Source organism: Triticum aestivum, chromosome 1A, assembly GCF_018294505.1.
Source record: "Triticum aestivum cultivar Chinese Spring chromosome 1A, IWGSC CS RefSeq v2.1, whole genome shotgun sequence".
Classification (NCBI taxonomy): domain Eukaryota; kingdom Viridiplantae; phylum Streptophyta; class Magnoliopsida; order Poales; family Poaceae; genus Triticum; species Triticum aestivum.
Window position 1 is genome coordinate 74,436,919 of NC_057794.1, and position 18,260 is coordinate 74,455,178.

The following is an 18,260-nucleotide window of genomic DNA, read 5'->3' on the forward strand; positions in this document are numbered from 1 at the left end:
GCGTTCCACTACAATGACCGTGCTGACTACCCGGCTGGTGGCGGCGATGTACAGGAGCATAGGTTCCTTAGGAGTCGGAGCCGCCAGAACGGGTGGAGTAGTCAGCATCTTCTTCAACTGGAGAAAAGCTTGTTCTGCCTTGTGGTTCCATTCAAAGAAAGTGGTCTTCTTCATGAGTTGGTATAATGGGAGAGCTTTCCCGCCCAGCCGACTGATGAATCGGCTGATGGATGCCAAGCAGCCGGTGAACTTTTGCACATCCAGCAGTCGGCTGGGTACCTCCATCCTCTCAATGGCCTTGATGTTTACAGGGCTGCATTCTATGCCGCGTTCGGAGACTAGGAAGCCAAGGAGTTGGCCGGCTGGTACTCCGAAGACGCACTTCTCGGGGTTGAGCTTGATCTAGAATTGGCGCAGGTTCTCAAAGGTCTCCTTGAGGTCTTCCAGCAGTGTTCCACGCTTTTCTGTCTTCACCACCACATCATCCACGTAGACATGGGCGTTTCTCCCGAGTTGCTTGAGGAGACACTTCTGGATGCAACGCTGAATGGTGGCGCTGGCGTTCCTCAAGCCGAATGTCATGGTGAGGTAGCAGAAAGCTCCAAACGGCGTGATGAAGGCGGTCTTCAGTCTGTCAGCTGGGTTTAGCTTGATCTGGTGATATCCTGAGTATGCATCCAAAAAGCTCAACAGCTCGCATCCGGCGGTGGAGTCTATCACCCGATCAATTCTTGGTAGAGCAAACGGGTCCTTGGGGCAGGCTTTGTTGAGGCTCGTGTAGTCAATACACATTCGCCACTGCTTGTTCTTCTTCAGTACCAGGACCGGATTGGCTAGCCACTCTGGAAAGAATACTTCCATAATGAAGCCGGCTGCTAGGAGCCGGGCTATCTATTCTCCGACAACTCTTCTCTTCTCTTCTGATAGGCGGCGTAGGGGCTGCCTGACCGGCTTTGCATCAGATCGGACATGTAACTTGTGCTCGGCGAATTTCATCGGTACTCCTGGCATGTCTTTGAGGGACCATGCGAAGATGTCCTGATTCTCACAGAGGAAATCGACGAGCTCGCCTTCCTATTTGCTGTCGAGGTTTGCACCTACGACAACGTACCTCTCTGGGCGCTTCAGGTCCAAGGGTATCTTCTTTGTCTCCTTGGCCGGCTTGAACGAACCCTCAGCCTCCGACTCTTTTGGGTTGGGTGATACTTCTGGCTGCTTGCCGGCCATCGCCACAACCCGCTCAAGGAGCCGCTTCTCGGCCGCGATTCCCAGGGACTCGGCTAGCCGACTGCTCTCAGCCGCACAGGCAGACGACTTCCGGTAGTCGCCGGCTATGGTCAGAATCCCCCTGGAACTGGGCATCTTCATTTTGAGGTAGGCGTAGTGGGGGAGTGCCATGAACTTGGCCAAGGCGGGTCGGCCAAGTAGTGCATGGTATGGGCTCTCAAGGTCCACCACCTCAAACCAAACTGACTCTCGGCGGAAGTGAACTTTGTCTCCAAAGAGGATGTCAATCAGGATCTTGCCGATTGGTGAGCAGGAAATCCCAGGAACAATGTTGTGGAACACGGTCCGGCTGTTCTGAAGCTGTCTTTGCTTGATTCCTAATTTCTCCATGGTGTCCTTGTACAAGATATTGATGCTGCTGCCTCCGTCTACCAGAACTCGTCTATCCATGGCAAATGTGGCATCCAGGACCAAGGCATAAGAGCCCGGACTCGGCATCACCTCTGGGTGATCAGCCCTGCTCCAGCTGATAGGCTTTTCGGACCAGTGCATGAACTATGGCTTCCCTGATGCTACTGCATTCACCTCTTGTCGCTGCAGCCGCCTACTGCGTCGATCATCAGCCACACTGGTAAACACCATGTAGGCTCCGTGCTCTTCGGGGTATTCGTCTTGTACTGCGCCAACTGGCCTGACAACCGGCTGCTGGGGCGGAGGCGGAGGCGGCTGCCCAGCAGGCGGGTAGGTAGGAGGCCATCTCCCTTGGCGATCCTAGTGAGCCAGTGGCACTTCCGGGTGGTGTGATTCGACGGCTTCGCGTAGCTATGGAACTTGCAAGGTCCATCCAGAGTCTGCTCGTAGGAGAAGGCCGGCAACCAGTTGGGCTTGCCGCCTTTCTGTTGCTTGGGCGGAGGCTGCCCATCCGGCTACTGGGCTTCAACTGTCACGACCTGCCGGCTGCTGGAAGCTGGCTGCGGGGCCTTGCGCTTGTGGTCGCTCTACTGTTGTCGCCGACTAGCGTCTCTCGCCGGAGTTCTTGGAGCTTGAGGGGCCACTTTGCCAGTTGCGCTAACTTGAATCTCCGCCTTCATGGAGGAGTCGGCCATGGCGTACTTGTCTGCTATGATCAGCAGCTCGTCGAGGGTTTCTGGCTCGTCGCAGAGGAGTTTGTGCTTGAGGAGTGTGCCTTCTATGCACCCGGCAGTGAAGTACTCGATAGCCTGCACCTCGTGCACGCCCTCACAGGAGTTCCGAAGCTCGGCCTAGTCGCGGGTTGACTTGTCGGGACCTTGCATGCACAAGGAGAGCTGACGAGGCTTGGGAGGACGCTTGTACGTGCTGGTGAAGTTGCGGACGAATGCTTCGATGAAGTTGACCCAGCTGTTGATGATGCGGGGCTTCAAGCTGTTCAGCCATGTCCGGGCCGTGCCCTGGAGCATGAGCGGAACGTATTTTACGGCGACACGCTTGTTGCAATTCGCTATGCTGACAGCCGTGGAGTAGTCGACTAGCCAGTCTTCCGGCTTCACGGAGCCGGTGTACTTGGCCGTGTCTCTAGGTAGCGTGAACCCTTTGGGAAAGGGCTCGCCTCGAATGCGGGGCCCGAAACAAGGCGGACCCAACTCGTCTTCTTCTTCCAGCGCTAGGGATCGATGAAGCCGGTCGATCCGGTGGCGGGCGTCGTTTTCCCCGACTCCCTCTGGGCGGCCAAGGCAGTCGCCAAGAGTCGGATGATCAACAGGCGGCGGGGAGACTCGCCTATCCTTGCGAGGAGGAGGAGGCGGACAGTCGTCTCATCGTTCCACTGCTCTCGGGCGGCCGTCTCGGTCGCGCTCTATGGTAATGTGAGTCCGACTGTGGCTGACAGCCGGATCCTTGTCTCTTCTTTCTCGGGCGCTGTCAGTCGGTGTTCGAGACGTCGCGCCTTGGTCTTGGCGAAGGTCGTCATTTTGCCGCTGCGGCACCTCCGTGCGGCAGCCGGCCTCGTTCTGCGCGGAAGCCGCGTCGACGAGCCGCTGGACTCGCTCCATCATCAGGCGGCCCTCTTCACCCTCGAAATTGTCCAGCTCGTCGGCCGCCGCCTGGGCGGCTCGAATGTCCTCCGCAGGGGTAGCATACACAGGGCGGCTTGCCCTGAACAGGTCGGCGATGGCTACGCTGCGCTGCTGGACCGCGCCAAGGCGGCTGGGCCCCGCTGGTGCCGGCGAGCCGCCAACAGCGCGATCTATCTCTCGCTGGTAGGCTTCTGACAACTGTCTCATGCTAGCCAGCTTCTTCGCGCCTTCGACAAGCTCAAGGCGGCGCGCCTCCAACGTCTCCGTGTCAGTGTCTTCCGGAATGGGCGCAGTCAGGTCTTGTAGCGCCGCGCCAAGCGGATCATGCGCTCCTCTGCCGGGGAGCTCATCATGACTGATGACGAGCACCTCGGTGACGGTGCTTCCACCACTCTCCGCACGAGGGAGAGGCTTGTCGTAGACCACCACATTAGTGGGGAACGCATCGAGCGACGCGGTGTCGGAGTCGACCAGCATCGGGTCGGTGGAACCTACGGACTCCAAGTCCACGGCAGGCTCGCCGGCGACGTGGAGTTGATCGAGGAGGCTCGCGAGGAGGGTCTCGAAGCCGCCAGTGCCTGCGTTGGATGCAGGTTCGTCGGAGAGGCGAACCACGCCGACAAGTTCGGCTAGGCAGCTGGCTGCGCAGGCGATCTCAACGCCGCGCACCGCGTCAGCGCTGACTCCATCTGGCGTGCCTGGCTGGCTGCGCTCGCCAGGGAAAAAAGGGTTCCCGTCCAGAGCAGGTCTCCGGACGGTGGTGCACCATGCCCCACGGTGGGCGCCAAATGTCGGGGGTTGGGTGCGACATATGCCAAAGGATGGCTTATCATGGTGGGGGCGAGTAGAACGTCGCCGGTGCCTGGAAACGGGATGAGACGTAGACATGCACACCGGCGAATCTTACCCAGCTTCAGGGCTCTCTGGGGAGATAATACCCCTACTGCTGCTCTACGGGGTCTCCGCATGATCACTATGGCAAAGTGTTTACATGATTGCTCCTTGAGCTGTTTCCTGGAGGTAGGAGAGGGCAAGGCTAGCTCTCTCCCTCCTATATGATCTGGTCTAGATCTAATGGATTCCAACCCTTTGCATGGGTGCCCTGGGGGTTTATATAGGCCTACCCCCCAGGGGTACAATGGTAATCCGGCTGGACGCGGGCCCAGCCGTCAGTGCCTCCGACCTCCGTCTTCTCCGCCGACTGCTGGGGCCCGCCGACTGGTGGGCCTCGCCGACTGTCTAGGTACGGAGCCGACAGGCCGCGTCCGCCGCGGGCGGGTCTTGCCGGCTGCTGATTACTGTAGACGTGCTTCTAATGACGCGGGCTTCGTCATGGAGTCGTGGCAACAGCCCCGCCGCCTGGCGGGCGATCACTATTGCCACTCTCCATCACATCTAGTTAATGGCGCATGGGCCCCGGGGGAGGAGCCGGCTGACTCTCGGGGGCCGACTCCCGACAGGTCCGACTTGTGGCGCACTTGCCGTCTTCTGGGATCCCGCTGGCCGGTGGGACCCGCCGCCCAAAGGTCGTATAGACAAGCCGTCGTGGGCGCAGGATTCGGTCCACCGGGGCTGATGTCAGGGCCAGCATGGCAACAGTGCCACGCCGCACGGAGATATCCGCGGGTACGGCGTACTGTGACCATGCTTGCCTTTGGAAAGGGGTGGGAGCAGTCTTCACTGTAGCCACTCCCCTGTCCCCTATCCCTCTTGATGAGGACATGGGGTTTCGCTAGAGTCACGGGCCGACTCCCCAAGGCCGGCTTCTTGGGAAGTCATCAGTCAGGAGTCAGTTCATCCTGAAGTCGTCCCTGGGACTCGGCCGTGAGTGGCTAGTCGGTAGCCTTGCCACTGACTCCTCAGAAGGCGGCTTTTTGTCCTGGGGTCTTGAGGGGTGCAGCCTGCCCCGATGTCTTGAAAGGTTCTGGGACTTGGGTTAGCCTACTCGTGGCCCATTACTCTGACACCCCTTTAAGCTAACTACGTTGTGATGGCTCCACGACTAAGTCCTCATGCTAGGACATCTGCCGTGACAAAACCACGATAGTTGGCGCCCACCGTGGGGCTGTCGCACGATGGTTTCAAGTTCTTAGAGGGCAGCTTCGAAGGGCTCAAGGAATACGCTGTGGGCCGGATGACCAGGAGTCATCGCAACAACACTACAAAAAAATACACTTCCGTGATGATACATGTTTGTTATAGTAGGTCACGTTTTCTGTCATGCATGTACATCCATGACCAATTTATGACAGAATCAAGATAGTCATACCTGTGCTGTCTTAGAAGTGTTCCATGACATTGCCAAAATTATCATCACGAAAGTGTCCACTTCCATGATGATAAATCGCGCGTCACAGAAGTGCTTTCATCAAGGGTGACCGACACGTGGCATCCACCGTAACGGAACGCCATTAAGCTATCGGGTCGGATTTTGGATCTGATAACCCGTTAACAACCACGACCAATGCCGATTTTCCACGTGTAAAATTCTCATTGGCTGACGGATCCACGAGTCAGCTCTGCGTTGGCACAGGTGTCACTCATCCAACGGTCGAGATGGGCCTATGATATGTTGACACGTCGACCGGCCCAAAAGTGGCCCACAAAGTTTAAATGGGCCGGCCCAACCGAAGGCCCATAAGATTTAGTGGACCATAATGGGCCGGCCCAGCTAAAGGCCCACATGATTTTGCAGACCATAATGGTCTGACCCAGCTAAAGGCCCACAAGATTTTGCAGACCATAATGGCTGGCCCAGCTAAAGGCCCACAAGATTCTGCAGACCATAATGGGCCAGCCCAGCTAAAGGCCCAACATTCTCTGTCAAATCATCCCGTCAACGGCCTGTCCTAAACTTGTCTTCAATGCGGCCCATGGTCACTTCTGGCCCATTAACAGTCCGCTAAGTAATTGGGCTGAATTACGTCCCGGTGTATTTTTGGCCTGTTAAAGGTCCGGCTTCATTTGGGCCCATTTATAGGCCATCAAAACTTTCGGCCCATAAACGACCATGAAGGATTTGGGTCATATTCGGCCATGTCTGACATTCGGCATGTTAGAGGCCCACTATAGCTTTGGGCCACTTTCGGCCTGTTGTCATTTTCGGCCTGTTAACACCGGACGTAAACCATGGGCCATATGTGGCCCAACGTCATATCGGGCCCATTAACGACCCATATAAAATGACAATAATCTAGCCCGACCGAAGTTCCAGCCTGCTAAAGGCCCGTGTATTAGGTCGACGCATTTATGGCCCGTCCGAATTTCGGCCTGTCAAAGATCCGCATCGTAAATGGGCCACCATTTCGGCCTGCTAAGTCCAGTGGGTTATTTGGCACAATTAGGGCCCAATCTCACTTTCGGTCTATTAGAGGCCCATGTTTTTTATGGGCTGGAGATATTTACACCAGTAAACGGCCTATTTTTACTAAGGGCCCAAATTATGTTTAGGCCTGTTAAAGGCCCACTATGGGCAGAGGCCTACCAGAAAAATTTGAAAGCTTATGCTGATTTAGGCCCAGATATTTTTAGTGGGCTACATGCCAATTTCGGCCCGTAATCGTTTTTAGCCCAATTGGAATGGGCCTGATGAATGTTGGCATGTTGGGCTCCTACGAAGCTTTCGACCGAATACATTACTAAGATAAACCTACACTATACAAAAATAGCTTCGTAATTACTGCAGCCTGAGGCGGCATCATAAATGTTGTATCACAACAAAATAAATTCCAACCATACAACAAAAGGCCTATTGGCATAAAGTTTACAGTCCTTCCAGATAAAAGCACCATCAGATGTATAGAAGCACAGATCATTTGACCTGAGTGCTAATGTTTTAGACTGTAGAATCTGATGGAGCAGCACAATCTCCACCTTTTTCCGCCATTGCTCTTGAACAACGAAGCGAATGTCTGATAGTCTGGTTTCAAAACCATTCATATCTTGACGACATTTCTCAACCACTATTCTTGTTTCCGAAACAACATCCATTAGGGATTGGACTTGTGTCTGGAGCCGACATATATCACTCTGTCTAGCAGGAAGATTTTGTTCAGTAGGCGATTTGGACGACGTTACCTTGACAACCAACCCAGAATTACGCAGGAAGGTGCTTTTTGCACTGTTAGTGGAGAGATACTGTTGCACTGCATCAAGAGGTGACATTGTGCCTGTAGTAGCCTCGTCACCTTCAGGTGGTTGTGGCTGTTCAATCATTTGTTCCATAGCTTCCTGAAAGTTTGAACTCGTAGATTAGTGTACCCGATAAGTTACTAATGAGACAAAAACAAACAAAGTATGTTAAGCGTTTATACATAACTTATTTCGGTGAACTACTGCAATACATTAGCATGTACTGTAGTGCGAACTACATAATAAAATCACTTTCGAAACATATGTCCATGTAGCATGCCTATTGTATTGTCTATTTACTCACATTCGTTGACATCTAAGGATAGAGAGACATGGTTTATAGTAGGATGAACACAGTATGACATCATTCATATCATGGGCAAACAGATATAAAACAAATCGGCTATTTTATCATTGTGTGCGCACGTGAACATAGCAACTAGATTACAGATCAAGACCAAAAGAATATCCTTCATCTCTTTTAAACCACGTAAGGTGAAATGATACGTTAAGACAACTATGAATAAAAGTGAACAGAGTAACTAACATTGGCTGCAAACCAAGTAGTTAAATGAACACATCACAGTACCAATTAGTTCAAGGCAGGAGGAGTAAAAGGACTTACAACAGCGGCTTGAACTGGTGTGCTCATGCCCTTCATCTTGCTGGTGTGGCAATCCTTGAAGATTTGCACTGCATTCGGTTCAGGTTCTTTTTGGTCCGCACGGGCTTTCCTCTATATTTGGAACAAGTCAATATAGATACGATAATATGGCACAAAGAAAGGAAGTAGCAGCTATTTACAAGAGCCTCGCAGTGTGCAATATAGCTACGAGATCCTATTGTCTGTTGGAATTTTACTTTAGAACGGTTGGTTTTGTTCTTCAAACAGTTAGCCTAGAAGAAGATACACTTTTAAGGAACATACATAAATACAAGTTCAATATGTGGTTTGATCAAATACATATAGCCTACCTGATACTTTGGATCAGACTAGTGTTTAACAAGGGTTGTCCAGTATTCATCTGTAATATATTACACTAGAGATATTTGGGCGATTTCATTGTTAGCCTTGCCTTCAAAGTGAGATTTTCTAAGGTGGTACTGATACTGTCGCAGAGCAGACTGAAAAACATGAGTGCATGCTTGTTTAGTTGCATCATCTTTCGGATCCAACTTGAACCTCATCTGTTGAAAAAAGAATGTGAGTCTTATTAGGAGGAAGATAGAAAGTATGGGACAGAGCAAGACAATATTACTAATTGCGATGAATAACATTACTTACAGATAAATGGTCAAGGAAGGTGTTAAACTGGGTATTGTCTTTCTCACTCCTGTACAGGATCCACGTTGGGAGGATACGTGCATGACACTTAACGGCAACGGCTGCCTCTGATACTAACTTGGCTGACTCTGTAGCATAACGTGGCCTTTTATACCCGCCTCAAAATGGATCTCCATTCTTCCTCCTTTAGATTTTGTTAATCTATCAAGCATTATCCCTGATGTCTGTTTCCACTTGCGCCGTGGTGCTAGTTCAACAATGAATATGGAAAGTGTTAGTGTACATCAAACTGTGAGAGTACATATAAAGGAGCATGCAACTGCAACTTGACTCGGTCAGGTACCGTCTTGCTGTTGATGCTCATGAGGTTCATCTGATCTTGCCAAGTCCTGTTGTGTCAGCAGTGCTTCAGAAGTAGTGTTAGGTGTGAAGGCAGCTTGGGAACTGGCCAGTTCCGGAGCAAACGAATGAGTAACTGGTTGAGAAGCTGGTAAAGTTGAAGCGGATGCTGCAGCCGGAGGAGCAGGTGATACTGTGTTTGTAGATTTAGCCGGTGGACTTGGACCTTCTACTGCACTATAAGTACCAGCAGAATGTCGACGGCAGAACCTTTTCCATTTCACCCAACAAGTAACAACACTCCCTACTATATTATCTTCCTTGCTCTTTTTTTACTTTGCCATGTCAAGCTGTACCCACAACACAAAAGAATAAAATCACTCTTCATAACTCATTGATGCATGATACAGACAAGCAATACTTTGATGTAAGAAAACCGTATGAGGATGGAATATGTAAGAAAAACAGGACGGCATGACATATTCACAGCTACGATGTGCAAACTAAGCAGAAGGATTTTCAAGAAAATAGAAGTAATGCAAGCTAGACACCATATGAAAGATGCAACCAATATTACTCTGCCAAGTTAAAAGTGTCTTGTCATAAGTGGCAATTCGAAAAATTAGAAGCAGTACAACGTAGAAATCAATGCAAGATGCAACCACTATCAAACTGCCATGTTAAAAGCGTCCAATCATGAGTGACTGATGCGGGATACACAACAGCAGTACTTTGATGTAAGAACATGGTATGATAGATAGATGCAGTGTATTCTAGACATAGAAAGCCATGTCATATGCACATGTATAACGTATAAACTCAGCAAGTGCAATTTAATCAAAATAGAAGAAATACATGCTAGACAACATATGCAACATGAAACCAATTATCACACTGTCAACTTAGAGCAAGCACCTGTGATGGTGGAGTACGGGAGATGAACTCATCATGTAGACTTGGGACTTCAACTTCATTAGCAGTAGATGTGGCAAATCTAGAGAGTCTCTGTTTGCCTTGGTGCGAAGGACCACCAACATCCCCTAACTTACTCTTTTCCTTCCTATTTTCTGATATTGCCTTACGAAGTCAAAACCACAAGAAGATGAATAAAATTAGCTCTGCATAACTGGTTGATGCATGATACAGACGAACACTACTTTGATGTAAGGCCAGCGTAGGATAGGAGGATGGAATATATACAAAAAAAGACAGCGTTTCATATTCACACATACGATAGGAGGATGGAATATGTATGAAAAAACAGTAAGCGGAAGGCATTTCAACAAAATTAGGAGAAATGAAAGCTAGGCACCATATGAACATGAAACCAATATCACTCTATCAGGTAAAAAGTGTCTCGTCGTAAGTGCCATTTCAAGAAATTAGAAGCAGTACAAGCTAGAAGACAATACAAGATGCAACCTACATCACAGTCCCAAGTTAAATGTGTCTTATGGGTAAGTGATCGTTGCAGGTATAAGTTGTAAGCTACGCAGATGCAATTCAACATAATCAGAAGTAATACAAACTAGACATCATACGGAAAACGCAACCACGCATAACAGTTCCAAGTAAGAGCAAGCACCTGTGATGGTGGAGTAGGGGAGATGTGCTCATCATGTACACGTATGTTCTAGAAACAGGAACACGTGTCATATTCACAGGCCTTATGTGTAAAGTAAGCAGATGCAATTCATGTTAGAAGCAATACAAGCTAGACATCATACGCAACATGCAACCACATATAATAGTGTCAAGTTAGAGCAAGCACCTGTGATGGTGGAGTAGTAGAGATGTGCTCATCATATACACAGCTACGTTGACTGTCCAGCCTTGTGTTGTCTTGCTAATCTTGTTGGGAGGATGGCGGAGTAGAATCTGTAGAGACCCCCTGTTTGAGTTGCTCCGAAGGACCACCATCATCCACTGCCGGACTAATTTCCTTCAGCTGTAATGATTTTGCATTGTGAATTCAAACCGAAAAGAAAAAGGAATAAAATTCGCTCTTCAGAACTCATTCATGCATGATACTAACGAACACTACTCGAATGAAAGGAAAACACATGTGCGAGGATGGAATATGTATGAAAAATAGGATGGTGTGACATATTCACACCTATGATGTGGTAACTAAGCAGAAGGCATTTCAACAAATTAGAAGCACTGCAAGCTAGACACCATATGAAAGATGCAACCAATACCACTCTGCCAAGTTCAAACTGTATGGCGTTTCAACAAATTGGAAGCAGTACATGCTAGAAATCATATGCAAGACGCAACCAATATCACAGTGGCGACTTAAAGGTGCCTTATCATAAGTGACTATTGCGGGATATGCAAGAATAGTAGTCTGATGTAGAAATAGGAACACATGTCATATTCACAGGCATTATGTGTAAAGTAAGAAGATGCAATTCAACAAAGTTAGAAGCAATACAAGCTAGACATCATACGCAACATGCAACCACATATAATAGTGCCAAGTTAGAGCAAGCACCTGTGATGGTGGAGTACGGGAGATGTGCTCATCATCTACACAGCTACGTTGACTGTCTAGCCTTGCATTGTCTTGCGAATCTTGTTGGGAGGATGGCGGAGTAGAATCTGTAGAGAACCTCCATTTCAGTTGCTCGGAAGGACCACCATCATCCAATGCCTTGCCAATTTCCTTCAGCTTTATTGATTTTGCATTGTGAGGTCATACCGACAAGAAAAAGGAATGTCATTCACTCTTCAGAACTCATTCATGCATGATACTGATGAACACTACTCTGCTGAAAGGCAAAGTAATGATACAAGGATGGAATATGTACGAAAAAATGGATGGCTTGACATATTCACACCTATGATGTGGTAACTAAGCAGAAGGCACTTCAACAAATTAGAAACACTGCAAGACACCATATGGAAGGTGCAATTAATATCACTCTGCCAAGTTAAAACTGTCTCGTCATAGGTGGCATTCATCAAACTAGAAGCAATACATGCTAGAAATCATATTCAAGACGCAAACCAATATCACGCTGCCAACTTAAAGGTGTCCCATCATAAGTGATTGATGCAGGATACACAAGAAGAGTAGTTTCATGTAAGAACATGGTGTGATAGACAGATATAGTATGTACCAAAAACAGGAAAGCGTGTCATATTTACATGTATCATGTGTAAGCTAAGTAGATGCAGTTTACACTAATTAGGAGCAATACGAGCTAGACACCATATGCAGCATAAAACCAGTTATCACACTACCAAGTTAGAGCAAGCACCTTGGATGGTGGAGTAGGGGAGCGGAGACTTGGACCTTGTAATGCACTATCAGTACAAAGAGAATCGATACAGATGCTCCGTTTACGTTGCTGTAGAGGACCACCATCATCGCCTTCCTTACTCTTTTCCTTCCTCTTTCTTGATATTGCCTTGTCAAGTCAAACCCACAAGAAAAAGGAATAAAATTTGCTCTTCAGAACTCATTGATGCATGATACTGACGAACACTACTTTCATGTAAGGCAGCCGCATGATAGGAGGATGGAATATGTATGAAAAATAGGACGGCGTGACATATTGACATGTATGATGTATAAAGTGTAAACTAAGCACAAGGTGCTTGAACTTGTTAGAATCGATGCAAGCTAGAAACCATATGAAAGATGAAACCAATATCACTCTGCCAAATTAAAAGGTTGCCCTAACAAATGTATTTGACCAAATTAGAAGCAATACATGGCAACAGGCTAGAAATAATATGCAATATGCAACGAATAAAGGTGACACATCGTAAGTGATTGATGCAGGATACAGAAGAGAGGTAGTTTCATGTAAGAACAAGGTTAACACATAGATGTAGTGTGTACCAAAAATAGGAAGGCATGTCATATTCACAGGTATAGTGTGTAAACTAAGCAGATGCAATTTACCCTAATTAGAAGAATTACAAGCTAGACACTGTATGCAACATGCAACCACATATCACACTACGAAGTTAGAGCAAGCACTGTGATGGTGGTGTAGGGGAAGTGTGGTCTTCAGGTACAGAGCTACGTTCAATATCTTCATTTAGGCTTGTTGTTTCTTGAGAATCATGTGGAGAGGATGAAATTGCGTTCTTTATAAGAGTATTGCGTCTCATATTAACCCACGCGCGTGACTGTCTCATCATAAGCGATAGACGCGGGATACACAAGAACAATAGTTTGATGTAAGAACATGGTGTGATAGGCAGATGTAGTATGTACCAAAAATAGGAAGGCGTGTCATATTCATGTGTATAATATCTAAGCTAAGGAGATGCAATTTAAAAAATTAGGAGCATTGATGAGGGATACACAAGAAAAGTAGTTTGATGTAAGAACATGGTTAATAGAAAGACGTAGTATGTACCAAAAACAGGAAGGCATGTCATATTCATAGATATAATGTGTTAACTAAGCAGATGCAATTTACCCTAATTAGAAGCATTACAAGGTAGACACCATATGCAACATGCAACCACATATCACACTACCAAGTAAGAGCAAGCACCTGTGATGGTGGTGTGGGGGAATTGCGGTGATCAACTAGAGAGCTATGTTGACTATCTTCATTTAGTCTTGCTGTTTCTTGAGAATCATGTGGGGAGGATGACACTGCACTCTTTAAACGAGTAGCGCGTCTCACAGTAACCCACTCGGGTGACTGTCTCATCATAAGTGATTCACGAGGGATACAAAAGAGCATTAGTTTAATGTACGAACATGGTTAATAGACATATGTAGTATGTATCAAAAACAGGAAGGTATGTCATTATCAAAGGTATAATGTGTAAAGTAAGCAGGTGCAATTTAACCAAATTCGAAGCAATACAAGCTAGACACCATATGCAACATGCAACCACATTTGACAGCGCGAAGTTAAAGCAAGCACCTGGGATGGTTGTGTGTGGAAATTGAGATCATCAACTGCAGAGCTACGTTTACTATCTCCAACTGCTGACACTGCACCCATTAGAGCACTGAAAGGCTTAGTGCTTATCTTCGAATTACACTGGAGCGACTTCTGTCTTTTCTTTTCTGCATTCATCAACACTGCGTCAGAGTCTGAAATACCCATGCATAAAAAAACAATAGTGTGAGTATGGGTGAAGTGTGTGCACAATTAGTACAGTGTAAAGGTAGCAGATAGCAGGTCGGTGAGAAATAAATGACGGGAGACATATGATAGCTCTACAACATGCATGGCACACTAAATTACTACATGATTCTATGAAAATAACAATCGACTGAAAGCAAATAGGTCAGTCCATTTTTTCGCATCGTCCGATGTACAAAGAATGGGCAGATCGCCTTCATCTACCTCCAGCCAGTCAGTGTTGACGATCTTCCTCGAAACACCAGTGACCACCGGCCTAGTATTCCTCGAAACGCCTGCGCCCTCCCCTCGACCTCACCGCACCGTCGTGCTTGGCACCGCCCCCGGCCATCCATTCAAGCCCCACCGACCTCCAGATCGGGTGCAAGCAGCTCCTGCGCCCCACACCCCTATGATAGACACTGATGCACTGCTTCCCCGGGAAACATGCGGACTAGGTGCTCCGCGTGCCTAAGCGGGTGCTGCTTCTTTTAACTGCGGTTCGACTGACCCTGAATTGAAATCCAGGCGGGCTACTGACCTCTAGCAAAGGGGAAATAGTAAAAGGGAGGAAACCTTGTGCATTTAGTATCACGAAGAAGATGCAGTAAGAAGCGCTCAACTAGTTTCTTTCGTGGGATGAATACAATGTGAGCGGAGACGTAAGATTTGCACGAATAAGGGAAGAGGAGTACCTCTTTCTGCTGGCAGTGATGTGTCCTCCTTCTGTTTTTCCGACGATCTTCTTGTTGTTCGCCGGAAACCAGAAGTTGTGAAGGACGGTGCAGCCTTGGATGAACCCATGGCCAAGTTGTTGAGTGTGGTGCGGTGGCCGTATGTCGGCGGCGGGGAAGCAGATCCAAAGGTGGCGAACGACGGCGTAGCGGGAACAGCCCCGGTGCGGTGGACGATTGCGACAGTGGAGCCGCAACAGTGAGGCATAGGACGGCGTGGTCGGAGTGGTTCTGGTATGGTGCACGTCGGCGTCGGCGTCGGCGTTGTAGAGGCAGCTCTGCCTCGGCTTCAGCTGCTAAGTCCTTGAGGGCGTTGGGGTTGCGTTTGACGACGATATCGGGGTACCAGCTCCGGCGTGATGGAGTGGATTGGCCGCTATGGGTGGAGGACGGAGGAGGCTGGGGTTTCGCGGCTGGTGGAGAGGGTGTTTTCGCGCCCACGGAGCATGAACGGGGAAATGGAGGGAGGCGGGGAACTAAGGGGGAACAATGTTTTGGTTTGAGACGCGCTTGTTTGAAATATGGGGAAAGTTACAAACTTTGCCCCCATCTAAAATTTCGGACATATTGCAGGTTGGGGGTAGGACAGTCATGTCAGGTGTCCCAAATGTGGGTGGGATAGATTTCGGCCGAGCGCATGGGTAGGCGCCCATGGCGTATGAATGATTCTTGGAGGCGATTGAGACTGGCGTCTTGGTGAAGTTACAAACCTACCCCGCTTTAGACCTTTGGACATCGAGCCGATAGGCTACACAGGCCAGAGTCAGGGCAGAAATTTCCTACCACCAAAACATTAGTCTCGCACGGTTTTGGGTGACCAGAGGCCTATTTGGTGCTTCATTCAATATTTGGGAGCAGAAGCATTAATGTTTTCGGTTCTCTTGAATTGAACTTTCAGGATTTGTCAAACTTCACAAATCTCTACTCTTGAAAATCCTAATGCTACGATTATTTTGGAATGGAGGGGGTACATTTGAATATACATTGTACACGAGTATATATTAAAAAATATGCAACTTACCTCAGTTCATGCATGGTTCCAGATATAATCTCCTTGGTTGCAAAAAAAAGTTAGATATGCGTATAAATATATATAGCATGTTCAAACTCACAACAAAGATTAATGCTCCCTGTTACATCTGATTTACAAATGCCATTATCTTGGGTTCAAATAGATGAATGCACTTCCTATGAATTCGAATCTTTGAAACCCCCTTTATGTTGAATTCGACATGTATTCTATTTCGTAGCTAGCAATTTGGAATGTATCCATGCAAGTGACAAATGTATAAAGTGCTTCACACTAACAACATGGAGTCCACTAATTAATGTTTATATATGAATTGCAAAAGCATCCATTGCCTGTATTTCAAACCGCTCTCACACTATGTATCGATAATATGAAATAAACACATGCACATGCTAGAATTCAATAGAGTATGTGCGTCTGATAGACCGATTTTCGTCCATACACAATTTGCAAAATTCATGATCTCATCCAAAAATAATAATGCCATTTATATTTTAATTTAATGCGTAGAACCACCTTTTACACATAGATGCACTATGCCTCGCCCCGTTCTCAGAAATGCGTTATATATCTCTCTATCTAACGCATAAGTGCACACATTTTATATGCATCAACATTTCTCTTTCACACATGCTCACAATCTCTCTCAGGGTGTTGGGGTGTCTCACGCACATGCTCTCTCTGTTTCTCTCTCTCTCTCTCTCTCTCTCTCTCTCTCTCTCTCTCTCTCTCTCTCTCTCTCTCTTTCTGACTACTATATACCACTCTTTTCACTAATCTCAGTTGGAAAACACTATTTCTCTCACATGCATATATACACATGCACGGTCTCTACTAGCCCTCTATACGCACATATATGTGCCTACATGTCTCCCGCACGCACATTATCTTTAGGCCTCTCTCGCACACATTGCCCCCCCGACACACCTCTCTCTTAGTAGATGGCAGATATGATTTAATCATATCATTCGGTAGGATATCCTTGGCTGTTAGGCTGGATGGTAATACGAGGCAAAGTTTTACCCTAGTTCGGATCGGACCCTTGCATTTGAAGAAAGAGCCTACTCCTGGTACTGTATATTAGTGATAGGGGTGTGTACAAAGTACACGTGAATACCAGGCATTGTGTGCGTGTGTATACTATCGATGAACTAGCCCCGAAGCTTGTATAACATACTAAGGGCCTAGGGTTACAAATCATATATAGTCGGCTTATAACCAGTGGGGATAGAGTCCTCCGCGTCTCTGGTAGCTTCGTGTTGTACGCCGAGTCCTCCACATGGTTCTTCGTATAACACATCTCGGTCCAACCTATATGTGGCGCAGGATGGAACCAACCCATGAGTCTTCATGTTGACCCACCACAAGTAGAAATGATGTGCCCACCACACCACACACGCAATCGGCCACTAAGAAAATAAGCATATACAATAGTACAACGGTATCTAGCTCACGATACGTCTCCATATTTTGTTGATGACACTGGCGGACTTTGCATTTGATGTGTGCTCCATATTTTGTTGATGATACTTACGGTCATTGTATTTGAAGCGAAAGCATGATATGGTCACTGGACTTCAGAATAAGCTCATCACGGTCACCACATACATTTTGTCGTGCTAACCAACATGTGGTTGGATGGTTAGAGGACAGTGGTTTCTCGAGCCCACCAAGGTTAAAGTCCCGGTGCTCGCATTTATCTTGTGTTAATTTCAGTATTTTTCGGCGATGTACGTTCAGTGGGAGGAGACGTTCCACTCAACTATGAGGCACCTATGGTGACTTCGTAAAATCTCAAGATCATATATGCTGGCCCACTCTCTCGAAGGTGCTCATAGGGGTAGGGTTCGCGTGTGTGCGCTTATAGCGGTGAGTGCTTGCGTGTATATATGAGCCCTTGCGTCTGTACCGTGTTAAACAAATACATATTATGATTATACGGTCACTGGCTCACCCGTACAACTCCGTATTTTGTTGATGACACAATCAATTGACCAGTCAAACGTTCCACGCGGCGCAACTAGTGTTTCACCATCGGGGCGCGTAACCGTGGGGCCCACCTGTCAGCCCGTATATGAATGAAAGAAATGGTAGTTTGAGTCTGTACTGTGTTAATAAAATAGTACATTTTAGGGTGATCATACGGTCACTGGCTCACCATACAGCTCCGTAATTTGTTGATAACACGATAAATTGACCAGTCAAATAGTCCACATTCAGCAACGCACATTACCATAGGGCCCACCCGTCAGCGTGTATATGAAGGACAGAAATGGTAATAAATTAGTGGTCGGTGGGTATCCGAAGTCGTGAGACCTCTGGTTGGCAGTCACTGGCGGTTGGGGGCGTTCATTG